The 17,349-nt window shown below is 35.4% G+C and overlaps 1 pseudogene across 1 annotated transcript; it reads left to right on the forward strand.

Annotated features, from left to right (window-relative positions):
* The first annotated feature begins 8,619 nt into the window (after positions 1-8,619).
* On the forward strand, positions 8,620-9,536 carry LOC306640363 (olfactory receptor 8D2-like; annotated as a pseudogene). The gene has a single exon. The product of its transcript is annotated as an olfactory receptor 8D2-like (transcript).
* The last annotated feature ends 7,813 nt before the right edge of the window (positions 9,537-17,349 follow it).

Consider the following 17,349-nt stretch of genomic DNA (forward strand, 5'->3'; position numbering starts at 1 on the left):
TTTTCTGAGATAACTGTAATAATATGTATCATTTTACCATTTTTTCTACTCTCCATTTATTGTTTGTGTATTGAAAATTTAGAATAAGTTGTTTGTTGGCTTTTTTGCTTTTAAATGTACAGCACTGATAAAATTGTTTCAAAAATATGAGTACTCTGCTATTTTTTCCCTTCCCCCCACCCCTCCCACCCCTCTTGTCCCTCTATACAGTCCTTCCTTCCTCCATTCTTGCCCCCCTCCCTAACCCTAACCCTAACCCTAACACTAACCCCTCCCACCCCCCATTATGTGTCATCATCTGAATCAAACAACATTACTCTATGTAAATTTATGATTAGACAAATGGTATGCCTTTACTCCACGTACAAACAGAGAAACAACATGTATCCCATTTGTTTACAATAAAAAAAATATGAGTACATTCAGGGCTGGGGAGATAGCTCAGCTGGTAGAGTGCTTGCCTTGCAAGCACCAGGCCCTGAGTTCAATCCTCAGTACCGCAAAAAAAAAAAAAAAAAAAAAAAAGAGTACATTCTGTACTTTATTACTTTTATTGCTGCATACCTCATTTTGTATGAATCCTATTTTTATTATAAATCATGATAGTATTAATATGATATACTTTTTAGTTTTAGATTTTTGTCACAAGAATGACAATGTAATAATAATAATAATTCTCCATATACTCTACAAATTGTAGCCCAATATTATATTAGCCTTTTCCTTTCCTTTTTTATTGGTGTACATTAATTACACAGAATAGTGACTTTCATTGTTGCATATTCGTGCATGCATATAACATAATTTGATCAATTTTACTCCTCACTACTTCCCATTACCATCCCCTCTGCCCTCTCCCTGACTTCCTTCCTCTGTGATCACAGTCTCTCTTCTATTTTCATGATGTCTTTTTTCCCCTTACTTCTTCCCTCTTAGCTTCCACATATGAGAATACACATAATATTTGTCTTTCTGAGTCTGACATATTTTGGTTAACCTGCTACTCTTCAGCTCCATAATTTTCCTGCAAAATATAATTTCATTCTTTATGGCTGAATAAAACTCCATTGCACACATATACCATATCTTCTTTATCCATTCTTCTGTTGATGGACACCTAGACTGATTTGATAATGATTGTGAACTGTGTGTTGTGATAAATATGGGTATGCCTGATTTATTTCTTTCAGATAAAAACTGAGGAGTGGTATAGCTGGATAGTTCTATTTTTAGGTTTTTAATGAATCTCCGTACTGATTTCCATAGTGGCTTTGTTACAGACCCAGGACCTGCTTCAAGACTGAGATAAACATGGTGGTCCTTTGTTACCAGTTCTTAGACAATTATTCCAAAAAAAGATTCCAGACATGTTGTTCAAAGAAGGAGTCATAAGTTAAAATGGATAAAATGGGACACTCTCAATAGAGAAAGTGGGACCTTAAAGAGGAAAAGGAAGGCAGCCTTTTATTGGAAGTTCCCAGGGAAATTTCCAGAGTATTGCTCAGGTCCACCTCTTGATTTTTAACTGCCAGCAGGACTACATCAGACTTCCAGTTCCCCACTCTGCATGGTAAAGCAGAGGTTACTTTGCCCCATGCTGACCAGTTCTAATTGGAACGTGTTCTTACAGATTTTATGATTAGGGGTAAATATTATTATCACTCTGAGTTTTGGAATCTGATCTGTGAAGGGTTACAGAAGTACCCCAAAGGGGTGTTCTTATTCATAGAGCCTTTCTTTAAGCATGCATTTCCCTTTTGGATAGCAGGTTATTTGCTGAGGAATATAGCATATCCTATTGACTTAAGCCAGTCAGTGTTAGATCCAGATTGCTTTTTAAAAGAAAGCATGTGGGGTCAGCACAGTGCGTCCAGTTCACAGAATTATCCACTTAACTTCCCACCACTTACTTCTGTCTGTTACCAACCAGCTATACTAATTTACATTCCCACTAACAGAGTGTAAGTGTTCTTTTATCCCTACATCCTATCTAACTTTTATTATCTGTATTTGTAATAATTGCCATTCTGTAATTCTGGAGACCGACTTAGAGTAAATTATATTCCTTGCTTTTATAATTATGTCAAAGTGTATCCTTATGTATAACTATAAAGAACTAATAAAAATGAAAAAAAGAAAACTCCTTTATTAAGAAAAAAAATTTCTTCGAATAAAGTCATTGAATTGAAAAAAAAATGATTGCCATTCTGCCTGGATTTACATGTAATATCAATATAGTTTTGATTTTCATTTTCCTGAAAGTAAATACCATGTTGAAAACTCCCTTTCACACTGGGGTCTCAACCAACTTTGGTAGTGTATAGCTATTTTTCCTTTATAATTGAATGCATCATTTTTTCCCTTTATTCTACCACTTCCCATAGTTCATTTTGAGGAAGAATTATTTGTCTGATACCCATATATATCATAAGCCCTTCAAAAACACAGACCATATCTCTCCATCTTTGTGTTCTAGTGTTGGACAGAGTGTTTATTCTGAAGTTACTCAGTATTTGATATTCTGAATATTACTGTAAAACAAGCTATCATATTTCTCATTTTCAGAGATATAAATGTTCAGTTTTTTCTTGTTTTAAAATGTAGCATGGTGAAGATGCCAAAATTGCTAAATACAAAAATTTGGGAAATTATTAAATGCTTATAAAATTCCTGCAATATCTACCCTTACATCCACTTTTAGTAAATACTTTAATTTTAAATTTCTAGAAAATCAACATAAATCATGAGTATTTATTTTATTTTTATGAATTTATTTGTATCATTTCAAATGATTTTTTTACTGTTTTTAAATCTTTAACTATTTGCAGAAAAAATATTTTATGATCTGGATAAATATCCTTGTGTTATATTATTCCCAGACCAAAACCAAGCAAAGGAACAAAATTCATAAACTACTACATAAACTATAATTTCATTTTTTTGTCAAAAGAAATAGAGATGGAAAATACTGATATAGATGTATAGACCTATTTATAGTTGTACCAGAACCTTGAGCTAAACACTTAAATTTCTCATCTTCTTTTTTGTACTGGGGGTTGAACCCAGTATTACATAACCACTAAACTACATCCTCGGCAATTTTCATATAGAAAATATTTTATTAGTTCATTTTACTTATACATGACAGTAGAATTCATTTTGATATAATTGTACAAGCATGGAATCTATCATGTTCTAATTAGTACCCCATTCTTATGAATTACATGATGGTGGATTCACTATGGTATATTCACATAAGTACATAGGAAAATTATTTCAGATTCATTCTTTTATTTTTCTTCTTTCCTTTTTCTATCCCACCTCCCTTCCCTTCATTCTCCTTTGTCTAATCTACTGAATATCTATTCTTCTCCTCTTATTATGGGTTAGCTTCCACATATCAGCAAAAACATTCCACCTTTGGCTTTTTAGGACTGGCTTATTTCACTTAGTACGATAAACTCCAGATCCATAGAATAGGATATTTTAGAGATGCTACAGTTGTGTATCTTTTCTCTTTTTCCACGTCTTTTATTGATGTGTTATAGTTACAGTTGTGTTTCTTAAAGCACAAATGGAATATATGAGAGTGTCAAGTTCTGACAACGGAAAACATTCTCCACTGATCTTTGGCAACATATTAGGTGAGTGTTGTTCACCTTGATTTGAATCGAAAGAAAAATAAGATCTCAAATAGAAAAGCATGTTTAACACATTGGTTTTCTCATTCCAAGACAAGTAGTGCAGAGGAATAGAGAGCAAGGAACTTAACTGAGGACAAATGAAAAACTACAAAGTAATTATAAATAGTGTTAGGCTGCTGTAAATGCTTGAAAGAAATCCAAAGCTTCTCTGAAAGGAAATTTTTTTATATATCGGGTTGCAGGGGAATTCCTCAGGAAAAAAATAAATAATTAATGAGTGAAAATTGATGAATGTGCTGGGTGCAGTGGTGCTTGCCTGTAATCTCAGCAGCTTGGGAGGCTGAGGCAGGAAGATCGCCAGTTTAAAGCCAGCCTCAGCAAAAGCAAAGCACTAAACAACTCGGTCTCTAAATAAGATACAAAATAAGGCTGGGGAAGTGGCTCAGTGGTCAAGTGCCCCTGAGTTCCCACCCAGTATCCCATCCCACCCCTATACCAAAAAAAAAAAAAAAAAAAAAAAAAAAAAGGAAGGAAATTGATGAATGGGGGGAATTACATGCAACAAATGGACACATCTGACCTCAACAATTTCTGCTAGCAGACTCTGAATTTACAAAAGACTTGTGGAGCATGGAGTGGCCACTTATCTCCTGCTCCTGATGTCTCCTTCCATGTGGAGGACATCGGTGCCATCACCTGGCTGTGCTCTCCTCCTCTCCTCCCGACAAGACTGGCCATAACTTTCCCTTCTTTTTCTTTTAGAATGTTGGCCTGCCTAAGGGAAGAATGTGCTCTGCCACTATAGGGAATGGTGAGCCTGTTGAGCAGATCGAAAACTGTTAATCACATATTAGGAAACACTGAAAAAATAGTTTTTTAAGTTATGTTTGTGTCTTCACCATAAGATTCATGTGTTTAAAGGTGACATTTTGTCTCCAATTTATCTTATTCCTCATCAGGACTCAGAAGAGACTGATATTCTCTATTATGTTGTTCATGACTACTAGAAGCTGAAAAATTGTTTAGAATTATTCTAACTGTAAAAGAAGGTAATGGGACAGTAAAACTACCATGATGTTATAAAAATGACATAAAGATTTTAATTAGAACTGAATAGAATGTCTAGAAAGAAATATGTAATCATTGAAATTAAAAAGTGGATGGATAAATTACGTTGTCAGATTAGACAGAGTTGGAGAGAGAATAAATAGAAAACTGATCTGAGTAAATTATATCGTGTTCAGCAGATGATGAAATGAGACAATGTGGAAGGAAACCTAAATGACACAAAAGACAGATCAAGGTACAGAAACCCCAGAAAGAGAAAATCCAGGAGAAGCCCTACATGCTTACAGAATGGCAAAGAAATATTCCGAAATTTTAAAAAAAGAATTGAATTCTCACAGAATAAACTCAAATGAACACCTAAAAATATTGTAGGAAATTTGTAATAATGCTAAGAAAAATAGTAAAAGCATAGGAGTGGGGGGCAGCAGGAACTGGAGGAGGGAGAAAGAGAGAGAGTGGGAAGGAGAGAGATATTACCTAATTTATATATATATATATATATATATATATATAGTGATGTCAAATTCTTAGGAGTAAATACAGAGTTTTATGGCAATGGCATAATATATTCTCAATGCCAAAGAAAGAAATCCTTGCCAATCTAAATTCTGTATTTGGTCAAGTTTGCATTCATGAATGATGGTGAAATAAGGAAATTTCAGGTGAGAATCAGGGCATTTTAACTGTTATATTCTCACCGAAATAACAGTCAACAGAAATGCTTTAGAATTAAGAATAGAGTTGGAATAAAGGAATGAGACAAAATGTCATGATATGGGGAGAAATTTATGAGCATGTTGATCAATTTAAACAGACATTCACTATATACAAAAAAATGATAACAATAAGTACATTAGGAGCATTTGCAATAAGTTATCATTAACTTACCAAGCAATAACATGCAAAATGGGATGAGGTTAGAGTTAAAATAGTTTATGATGCAATGATAACAGAAGATATCAGGGAAGAAATAAAAAAAATTCTTAGAGATAAAGGAAAATAATGACACAACATATCAAAATCTCTGGGACACTCTGAAAGCATATCTTTAATTTTTTGAGAGGAGGGTGTATATTCTGACTAGTATAGACATTGTTAATTCAAGGACACATGCTCAAATATTAGACTATCCTCTAAGATACGGGGAAAAATGTAATTTTCAAATAAGAAGAGAAACAAGAAGGAAAATGAAAAAATGTAGCAGAAAAATGTATAATAAATAAAACATATTAGCAGAAATCATTTTAATTTGTAAGTAACAATAATGAATGCAAATGAGATAACACCATTATTTAAAAAAATGAGGCTTTCAGATTGGGGATCAAAAAGTTTAACTCCCAACACTTATTTCAGTAGAGCCATGTTATTCAGAAGGAACAACTATAAAATTGAAAGACAAAAATTTAAAATAAATGAGTAAAAATGAAATACCAGGAACAAAGCAACCAATGAAAACTGGCATAACTAAATTAAAACAAAGAAAAAATGACTTTATGTATAATTAGCAGAGATAAATAAGCCACTTAATAATCATAAAAATAATACCATATAATAGCTTTAATCCTGTATGTACTTACTAATAGAGCCTCAAAATAAATAATACAAATATAGCAGAATTTAAAGAAGAAATCAACAAATACAGAATTGTAGTGTGGGATTTTGAGTGGAGCCTAAGTGTGTACTGGTACTCTTTACAAATCAACAAAATCTAAAAATGAGTCAATTTGAGCATTAAAATTAATGAACTAGAACTGTAGGTATTACACCAAGGACCATGCTCTCAAAAGTGAAGCCCATGTTATTTTTAAGCACACTTAGAATATATTTCAAAGTATACTTATGAACTAGTCCTTACATTCAGTCTCAATAAGTACAAACCTGAAAATGACCACTTTCTCTAATTACCATGCTTTATAATTAGGAAATAAAAACAATAAAAACAAAGTTATTCACTCTTCCAGATTTAAAATTTTATGAAGCACTTCCAAATATTTTAAAGGACAAAAAACAAATTCAAAATGGAATAAGTATATATTTAGAGTTTCATACACATCATAGTTCATACACATATACTAAAACTTATAAGAAATTGCTAAAGTAGTGGTAACAGGGAAACTTTGGCTTGGAATTAATTTTATTTTAAGATAATGAGATAAAATATTTTGTGAAATTAATGTGCTAATAATTGAATGCAAATAACCACAATAAACTCAGAGTAAAAATGCTTTAATTATAAAATATTACCAAAATGATACCATAAAGTTTTAATAATAAGTATTGCAAGAAAGAATAACATAATAAGAAATGAGGAAACAGGAATAACAAAATCAAAAGTTGGCTATTTACATGATTAAGAAAATAGAAAAAATCTGGAAAAGTCAATTGAATAAAAGAAAATTCCAAAAACTTTAGAATGGGAAATGGGGACATAATTCAGAAGGTCAGATACAGAAAAATACATCTTGAAAACACAATTAATTTGAGAAATTAGATAAAATAAAAAATCCTTTCGTCACACCATTATTTATAAAAACCTGATTTTTAAAATATTCTGAATAAACCTCTAATCAATAAAGAAATATAATCAGGAGTTCAAAATCCCCATTCCCTCTAAAAAAATGCTTGAGATAGCATGTAAATTCTAATGAAACTGAAAACTAGTCTAAGTTATGTGAATATTTTAATGGGCTAGAAACAGCTCTCTTCAATTGTTAAGAAAGCACTAATGAAAGCTAGTGTTGGTGGCACAGTGCTATAATCCCAGCTGCTCAGGAAGCTGAGGCTAGAGGATTGTGGGTTTGAGACCAGCCTGTGCAAATTGGTGAGATACTGTCTAGACAATAAATAAATGGGGCTGAGGAGATAGCTCAGTTGGTAGAGTGCTTGCCTTACAAGCACAAAGGCCCTGGGTTCAATCCCCAGCACCGCAAAAAACAAAAACAAAAACAAACAAACAAACAAAAAAATAAATAAATGAACAAATAAAAGAGCATTTGTATTCAATCAAACAGGGAAGCATGAAAAAGGAATATTAATAGGGCAATATGACATACTTGGGTCAGTTACATTAATATGCTATAGAAATATGTAATTTTTCTCATAGCAAACCAGATAATATCTGTTGTAATTATCTAGCATAATCTAAAATCACACATTAGAAAGTAGGGATTTGAACAGATAGCCTAAACTAATTAAGATATCAAATTCATGTTTTTCAGGAAAGGATATTTTAATTACATTTATTATAGTAATAACAGTAGTTAACTAAAGACCCTGTGTTCCCTTATGGATTTCATGATAGAAACAGTTGGGCTATTAAATAGGAAAAGCTCTGGAGGTTTCCAGACATCAAATTTCTTGGGGCTGCCTGAGATAAACTAGAGTAGAGATTCACAAGAAAAGTTTTATTAAGAAATATGTTTGGTAAAACATTTATAAACTATAAAGTGTTATAGAAGGACAAAAATATTTTCTTATTGATTCTTACTGACATCAATTCCTTGAGTGAGTGAATGTTTTTATGATCATGTGGAGCTCTAGTTTGGTTTTTCTTTAGCTCTGCATTGCATAGGGAGACAAATATTGAGAGATTTTTGTAAGCCTTTGGGAAACAATAGTATATTTTAAGTCCAATGCAACATTTTTGTTTTTTATGGTAAATGTTGGAAAGTAAATGGGTATCAATTTTTCAGAAGGTTTAGGTGGATCCATGTCTCTGAGTTCCATTCAGAGTCTTGGTCCTGGAGATTTTAAGAGGTCTTTGGAAAAGACAAAGTTCTAGGACACATGAGGATGTCAGGAATGGAAATCACCAAGAAAACCATGAAATTCAGCTTTGGAATCTGAAAATAAACTTAATGTCTCCTTTTTCTCTTATCTCTTCCTACAGATAATATTTTGTAAGAAAATGACTACTCCAAACCACTGTTCAGTGACCGATTTTATACTGGAAGGGTTAATAATTGCCCCTCTTCCTCCTGTTTCTTGGAATATATGTGGTCACAGTGGTGGGGAACCTGGGCATGATCCTCTTAATTGCTGTCAGTTCTCAACTTCACTCCCCAATGTATTACTTTCTCAGTCATTTGTCCTCCATTGATCTCTGCTACTCCTCTGTCATTACCCCTAAGATGCTGGTGAATTTCGTGTCAGAGAGGAACATCATCTCCTTTCCAGAGTGCATGACTCAGCTTTATGTCTTCCTATCCTTGGCCATTGCAGAAGGCTACCTCCTCACGGTCACGGCGTAGGACCATTACGTTGCTATCTGTAGCCCACTGCTTTACAACATTGTCATGTCCCACAGGGTCTGCTCCATCATGATGGCTGTGGTATACTCCCTGGGTTTGTTTGGGGCCACCGACCATACTTCCCGCATGTCACTGCTGTCTTTCTGTGGGTCTCACACTGTCAGCCATTACTTTTGTGATATTCTGCCCTTGTTGACTCTGTCTTGCTCCAGCACCCATGTCAATGAGATACTGCTGTTTATTATTGGAGGAGTCAATACCTTAGCTCCTACACTGGCCATCCTCATCTCTTATGCTTTCATCCTCGCTAGCATCCTCCACATTCGCTCCACCGAGGGGCGGTCCAAAGCCTTCGGCACCTGTAGCTCCACCTCATGGCGGTGGCCATCTTTTTTGGGTCTATAACGTTCATGTATTTCAAGCCTCCTTCCAGCAACACTATGGACCAGGAGAAGGTGTCCTCTGTGTTCTACACCACGGTGATTCCATGCTGAACCCCCTGATCTACAGCCTGAGGAACAAGGACGTGAAGAGCGCACTGACAAGGGTGGTTGTGGGGAGGCAGTCGTCCTGATAAGTAGGAAATCAAGAAAAAATTAGCAAGATGATAAGTTATCAGAGGATCTTTGAAATTTCTGTCTTCTAAAGAGAAAACTTTTCAGCATTTGCAAAATATATATTCTATGCTTGAGAATAATTGAGACTTTTGTGAAGATTATTAAGTAACCTAGCTTTCTAATATGTTTTAGAGAAGTAACGGTTGGCAGAAGAAGGAAAGTCAACAGACATTATGAATTTTATGATTATGAAAACAATATTTTTTTCTGCCTGTTGGAAACTAGAGATGACGTAGTTTTGTGGGATGGAGGGTCAGAGGGTTGGGACAAGAATGTGTATGAGTGAGTTTACATGCACCATCATTAATCTTCCAGTTTCTGTGGAAATCAACTTACTAGTTTTCCATGTATTGTGTTTTATCCAATGAAAAGAGACACTGTACAGAAGTATCTGGTTTAGTCCACGTGGGAAACTCCTTGACCTTAATTATCTCATTTCTTAAAAGAAAGAGTAATTTAATAATCTCCTCTTTTTTCCATTTAAAGATAATTTGATGAAATTGTCAAGTTGCAGACTATAGGATTTAAGTTAAATATTATAAGGACTATAAGACAACTGAATATATAACTGAATATATAAAATATTCTTCCCTGTAAGTGAAGAATTTAGTTCAGTGGTTTAGTTTCAGTTTTTAACAATGAGGAGTATGACTAAAGATGACCTTTCAATTTTTACTGCTGTGTTCTTTTCTTACATCTCACACCTCCATCCTGCCATGTGTTTTTGGGGTGAGATCCTATGCTGCCTCCAGTCCCAGCTTTTCAGTCTCTTGACTTAAACACAGCTTAAACCTAGTGATGTCCAATGAGTGAGAAAGCTCTTCCTTGTAATAAAATATGACAAATCTTTGTTTTGGACTCTAATTAGTTTCCTATGGCTGTTGTAACAAATTTCCACCAAGAGTAGCGGCTTAACACAACAGATATTTGCCCTACAGTTGTAGGCATTAGGGGCCCAGAAGTTGTTTTAATGGGCTCAAATCAAGGTTTCAGCTGGTCCTCATTCCCTCTGGAGGGTCCCAGGTAGAATCCATCCCTTGTCTTGCCCAGATTCCTAGGACTGCTGGCTGCCTTAGCTTGTGGCCACATTGCTACAATTTCTGCTTTGTGCATTCTACTATCTTTTGCTAGGCTATACTTGATTGCATTTAAGGCCCACCTGGACAATATCTGATAATCTCCCTCTATCAAAGTCTCAATGTAGTCACATTTGCAACATCTTTTTTCTTCTTTTCCAAATCTAGTAACATTCAAGTGTATCAGGAACACTGATGCAAATATCTTTAGGGAGACATTTGTTATCTACCACAGTCCTCAGGGACACAAAGAACCCTGAGATTAATTTGAATGTTACATATTCTATCTGGGATCCTTGAGTGCTGACTGAGGCAGTAGCATGGAAAAATAATTCTGAAACTCTGCTTTAAAACCACAAAACAGTAATTTAACTCATTTGAGACGTATGTCCAAATTCTTGGAAGAAGGATGCATTCTACTCAAGTTATCATCAATGTCTGTCATTACCTAACAATGGTACCTTTATTTGTTTCATAACCAACATCCTGAAGAATCATTAAAGTCATTCATAGTTTACTAATACCTGTCTTTTATAACCAACTCCAGTACCATGGCAAGCTACAATGATTTCACTTCATTTTGCTTTGGGAACTGTGTGTTTCTTTGGCTTGACTAGAAGTGAGTGGAATCTTTTCTACCTTTTCTGACTTCTCTACTTCAGTCGAATACTTCTTAGCTGGAATAAGTCATATATGATTTTCCAGTCATAGTTCTACCTCTACCATCACCTACGGACAGAATGATTTTGTCCAGAAAGATTTCTGCCTAAATGAGAGAATAGATATGAATGTCAGAGCACTCTTCCTGGGCTGTCTTTGGGGTGAATGGTGGAGTTTATTATTATTAATTTTTTACTTCTTAAAGTGCCTCATGATTTTCAAATTGCATTTGGCATTACGTATTAAATATTTATATGATTTCCTGTGAGGCAGATGGAGCTATTTTTCAAATAGGAAAACTAAAGTTGATGACAGATAATAAGTATAAAACAAAGTGTATAATGTGAATTTCGTACATGTCAATCCAGGTTTCTTTCTACCTTTTCATCATGAAAAATTCCTTGAATAAATCCAAAGGATTTTAACATGACTTCTGAATTAAAAAATAATTGAGTTACAGAGATCACCCTTCTGCTTCTGGTGTAATTTCTCCTATCATAAAGTTTATAGCACCAAGAAATTTGAAAAATAATATACTTAAATCCTGTTATTTTATGATAGGTGAGAAATATGAGTTTCAGGATCTCACTGATTTTCTCAGTGTCAAATATTTTGATTAAATAAATATTATATGTGTAAAGTACCAAGGTCAATGTCTTGTACACAATGAGCATCTATAAATAGTATTGCTAATGATAGTAAAATAATAATAATAATAATATAAAGATTATTTGTTAGAGTTAGCACTATTATTTTTAGTAGGGAAGCTTTGGAACTTAAACTTGCTACTGAATAATTCAATTCTTAGTTGACTATCTTATTATACTGTTTGTGTAAATGTCATTAGAGATTGTTGGATGCTTTTAAATTAACTTCACTAAAGAAGGAAGTTCATTTATGAAACCTTGGAATTTGTGGTCAGGATGAGAGACAGAATAATGACAATAATGGTAATAATGGTAATTAAAGATTAGTTCAAGCCACTCTGGAAAGCAGTGTGGAGATTCCTTAGAAAACTTGGAATGGACCCACCATTTGACCCAGCTATCCCACTCCTCGGCCTATACTCAAAGGACTTAAAATCAGCATACTACAGAGATACAGACACAACAATGTTCATAGCTACTCAATTCACAATAGCCAGACTGTGGAACCAACCTAGATGTCCTTCAATTGATAAATGGATAAAGAAACTGTGGTGTATATATACAATGGAATATTACTCAGCTATAAAGAATAACAAAATTATGGCATTTTCAGGCAAATGGATGAAATTGGAGAATATCATGCCAAGTGAGATAAGCCAATTTCAAAAATCCAAAAGGCAAATGATCTCACTGATAAGCGGATGATGACACATAATGGGGGGTGGGAGGGGGGCAAGAATGGAGGAAGGAGGGACTGTATAGAGGGAAAAGAGGGGTGGGAGGGGTGGAGGGGAGGAAAAAATAACAGAATGAATCAAACACCATTACCCTATGTAAATCTATGACTATGCAAATGGTATGCTGTTACTCCATGTACAAACAGAAACAACATGTATCCCATTTGTTTACAATAAAAATAAATTTAAAAAAAAGTTCCTGCCAACAATAAAAAAAAAATTCTGTGGTTTAGAGCATAAATTTTAAAGCCCAACTTTCTGGAATCATATCTACTATGTTCTGCCAAGTGCTGTGTGATCTCCATGTGCCTCAGTTTTCTTACTGTGTAACTGGAATAATATATTTTACTTCATATTGCTGTCTTGAGAATTATATGAATAAACAGATGGAACGTTGTTTAGGAGAAAAAAAAAAAAGATTAGTTCAGAGGGAAGGAGTTCATGGACAATTTTCTCAGGGTCTCAGGATATTTCTGACCGAAGTCCTTGGATAGGAAGGACAAACAGGACATTCCTTTCCTATGTTAACCACACTTCAGAATTTGAATTTTCCAAGATAATAAAATTCCAATGTGGTAACAAGAAATTGCCTAAAATTTGGTTTGCTAAAGCAAAGCTTTCAAACACAATATACAAATAAATAAATAAGCTAGCAACCAAAAATCTATAACTGCTATGTACTCTTATAATCATACCATAAAATGAAAGAATATTTTGAATCCCCAAAACATTTGAAAACTAAACATGGCAACCTCAAATATGGATAGTCTTTAAATTGAATAAACTTAGTTTTAGGAGAAATTTTCATTGTCTTTATCTTTTCCCCATTTTTTAAAAATAATCGATGACTTCTTGGTCAAGAACTAGCACCTGACTTCCCTCTTGTTTTGGGGAATCATTGTTCTAATTTTTCTGTGTTACAGAATTCTCATTGACAATTTGAAAACATAGAATAAGGAACTCCTCTCGGAATCTTCCATACTCTTGGGACAGATAGCAATAGGGAGCCCAAAGCATGACACGATCGATTTTGCAGAGGGTTATTCAACACTGAGAACTCTGGGTAATCTCTGGGCTCTATAGGTCACGGGGGATTTGTACATGCAGGAGTTTGTTTTGTATTTCTAATGAGATCCCTAACTTCAGCCTCAGATAAAAACTGTGTGTTATATCACTCTCATGTTTTTGAGACTGGGAAAGCTAGATATTGTGAACCATTTAAGGGGCTAAGATTTGGTATGGAATGAATTTTGGTGGTTTACTCTTATTCTATCAAGTAATTCAGTTTTCGATATTAGGCAGGAGGAAAGCATTGCTTTTTGTTAGATAAAAGAGGGATCTGTGACATGAGCAAAGTGAGCAGTTTCTAAGAAACTTGGTCTCTGCAGGATCAGGTAAGTCCCCAGTTTCAGTTTTGGCCATTGTGTGACATCTAATAGGAGGACAGGAGGTGTCTAGCAACAGTGGCCACATGCAACATTTTGACTTTGCCCGGCACTGAATCCACTTTCCTTTCCAGGGGGTCGTGTTCTCCCATCTAATTCTCTCAACCCTGTTTGTCACTTCTTTGTGACACAGGTCACACATCTGTGAGAATGATCCCAGGTCCAAATTCAAGTAGCTCCGGTGCAGAGATCCTCATTGGGGTTTTAATGAACTGTTAAACACTTGCTTCCGTGAAGGGTTTCTGGCTTACAAATTCATTAGTGTTTCTTATATTCTTATCCAATATATTACACACAAAATTCTCTAAGAGATAAAGATAACAAGGGCAGATACTCTCCCAAGAAGAGTGTTCAGTTTTGGACAGAATATTAAACACGAATTTCTACCTTCTCATCTGTCTCAAATGAATATTCTTAAGCCACTAAGAGATAGACAAGCCATTTATTTCAAATAACCCTCCTTTGTTTCCTTCCTACCTCAGAAGTTCTTGCCAGAGGCACCTGCTTTGGATTAAAGAGCCTCAGTGAGCCAGCTCCTCTAAAAAAAGGCAAAGTCCCAATACTTCTGACCACTCACAAAGTTTATGAATCTAGAGACAAATGTATAAAGCCTGACAAGTTCCAAATTTTTAATATATTTTTATTTCTCAACCTGAGATGAAGGACCTGGGATGAAAAGGTGATATAGGAGTTCATCTTCTTCTTAGCAAGGTGGTATTTCCCATATAATGTGCCTTTCTATATTCAACCATATTTCAAAAATATGTGCCACATTAAATTTTGAAATTAGTGCTTTTTAAATAACAAATATTCACATTCTTTATTTTAGTTGGTCATAACAATCCTTTGAAACAGGTATTATCATTCCCACTTCACAGACTAGAATAGAGATTTAAATCAAATGGCTTGCCCAATGTTGCAAGCTTGTAAGCAGAGGTGTCAGCCCTTGAACTTAAGGTTCTCCTGACACCAAAACCTTCCCATTGCAGGGCAGACTGTCAGTTCAATTTGTTAAGCTCATTCACCAATTTTTGTTGTCAAGTAGAAATGGGAAGCAATGAGCTGAGAAATGGACAGATTTTTTCCAGCAGATTATTTCAAGTCTTTAATGTATAAATGTTCAGTGTGTGCTTCCACAGGGGGTGCATGGAAATACTTGAAAAAAACAGGTATGCCTATATGTTTCATTTGTTCCTTTACTTTTTATAACAGAACGTTATGGATGTTGTTTGTGAAATGTGGTCATGGTTATGGACACAGTGCCTCCATGTACCCTTTAAGGATGACATGGGAAAATGTTCGTTCAGTCCTTCTTTTACATTTAATATTCTGTTGGATAGGTTGTTTGGAAGCCAGAAATATCTCTTTTCCTCTTTCTGTATTTTTTGCAAGCCCCCATCGGCATTAGGTAGAATTATGAGAGGTACAGGTTTGTGCTGGGTCTCTCCTGTTCCTGCTGTGCACTCCTCAGGGATGAGCACTGTTCTCAGGCTGTTCACCATGCATGAGCCCTGAGCCCTGTTATTGCCCATCGTCTAGATTGTCCCTTCCCAGAAATGAGTTGAAATTTGGGCTATTCTGTCGCCGCCCTCAGCAACAATCCCACGGATATTTGTTACCACCGCCTGCAGCAACAATCTCGCAGGTGGACTGGAAACTGAGCTACTTCTATTATCTTTCTCTTTAGTGCACTGCTTTCTTGCTTGTTTGTTAGTTTATAGAGGAAGAGAGGCTTACTTGCTTTTAGAGGAAGTTTTAGAGGAAGACAGGGTTTGCTTAGAGCTTAGAGGAAGAGAGACTTTGCTTAGAGGAAGAGAGACTTTGCTTAGAGGAAGAGAGACTTGCTACACTTTCAGAGAGGCTACTATTATCAGAGGAGCTATTTCTTAAAGGTCTGCTGCTTCTACTTAGAGGTGCATCCTGCATCCTGCGATCTTCATTCTGCCAGCTGCAACCTGCATTCTGTAATCTGCCATCATCAACCCGCAACCTAGAGGTGTCTGCTTAGTCCTCAGCCCAGCGATCTATCAGAGGTGCTGCTTATCTGAGGTGCTTCCTATAGGTGCGTGTCTTATATACCTAAGGCAGCCAATCAGCTTAGGATTAGCACAATTGAGGCACGCCCCTCGGTACCAATCAAGAAAGAATGAGGAACATCTGTTGACCACTAGCGCAGAGGAGACATTAACTAATCAGGCAAAAGTAGATCACGCAGTGTTAACACTATGCGCCACCTCTTGGCTCAATGCCAGCGGCCAAGTTAGGGTTACCCAAACATGTCTTCTGCACTATTCTATAACACATAAAAATGGTCACATTTTCTTTTAGGCTCTCGTATTTTCTGTTTTGAGACAAGTTTGAAGACAATATGTATTAAAATATTCATGTATCCCTGAAATAAAGTGGGAAAAGGGGAACTCTAATTCTATACTCCCTGGACTCTAATTTTGTCTGTATTCTTCATGTATTTGTGCCTTGATTTCTTCACCAGTAAAATAAGAATATAAATAATAATACTATTTCAAGTTATTGAAGACTAAGATATGTGAACCTTGTGGAAGGAATATGCAGTCAGTGAGGAAGAAAGAGTAGGCAGAGAAGGCGAAGAAGGAGGAGAAGAGGAGAATTGTTATCCTCTCTAGCTGCCTTTTCTAAAAGGAAAAACAGAAATAACTTGTACCATGAAAACATGTGCATTTATTCAAAATGGCTCCACCACGAACTTGGTTTATGTTGAAAAGATGTGTATTAACAAGATCCCAGTGTGTCTTCTTGGAAAAATGCAGTATACTCTTAGTTCTTCAGATCTAGGGTCCCAAAACCATGGGTAGTGGAAGTTTAGAAAGTTCAAGGTTCACACCAATAACATCTTTCAGTATCTTAGAAGCTTCTTTTTCTGACACAGTGACAGAAAAAGTTCTGCACAATAGGGTATGGGTTTCTTATGCCTAAGGGGCTGGTGGTTCATTGCTAATGTCACAGTCAATCAACTTTTGGGGGAACAGTTGAAGTTTGAGGAGACTCTCATTATGAGCTTTAGGCTGAGCATCTGGGTTACCTTCCTTTTGTTAGTGAATGCAATAGAGAAACCCTGCCTCCGCATCCTTTGTCAGCTCTTTGGAGAACCAGGAGGTGTTGCAGGATCACTTTTGCTTTTGTAGTACTTGTGTCCAGGACTGTTAGTCATTTTTCATTCACGGAGTGA

This window comes from Sciurus vulgaris (assembly GCF_902686455.1).
Source record: "Sciurus vulgaris genome assembly, chromosome: 11".
Classification (NCBI taxonomy): Eukaryota; Metazoa; Chordata; class Mammalia; order Rodentia; family Sciuridae; genus Sciurus; species Sciurus vulgaris.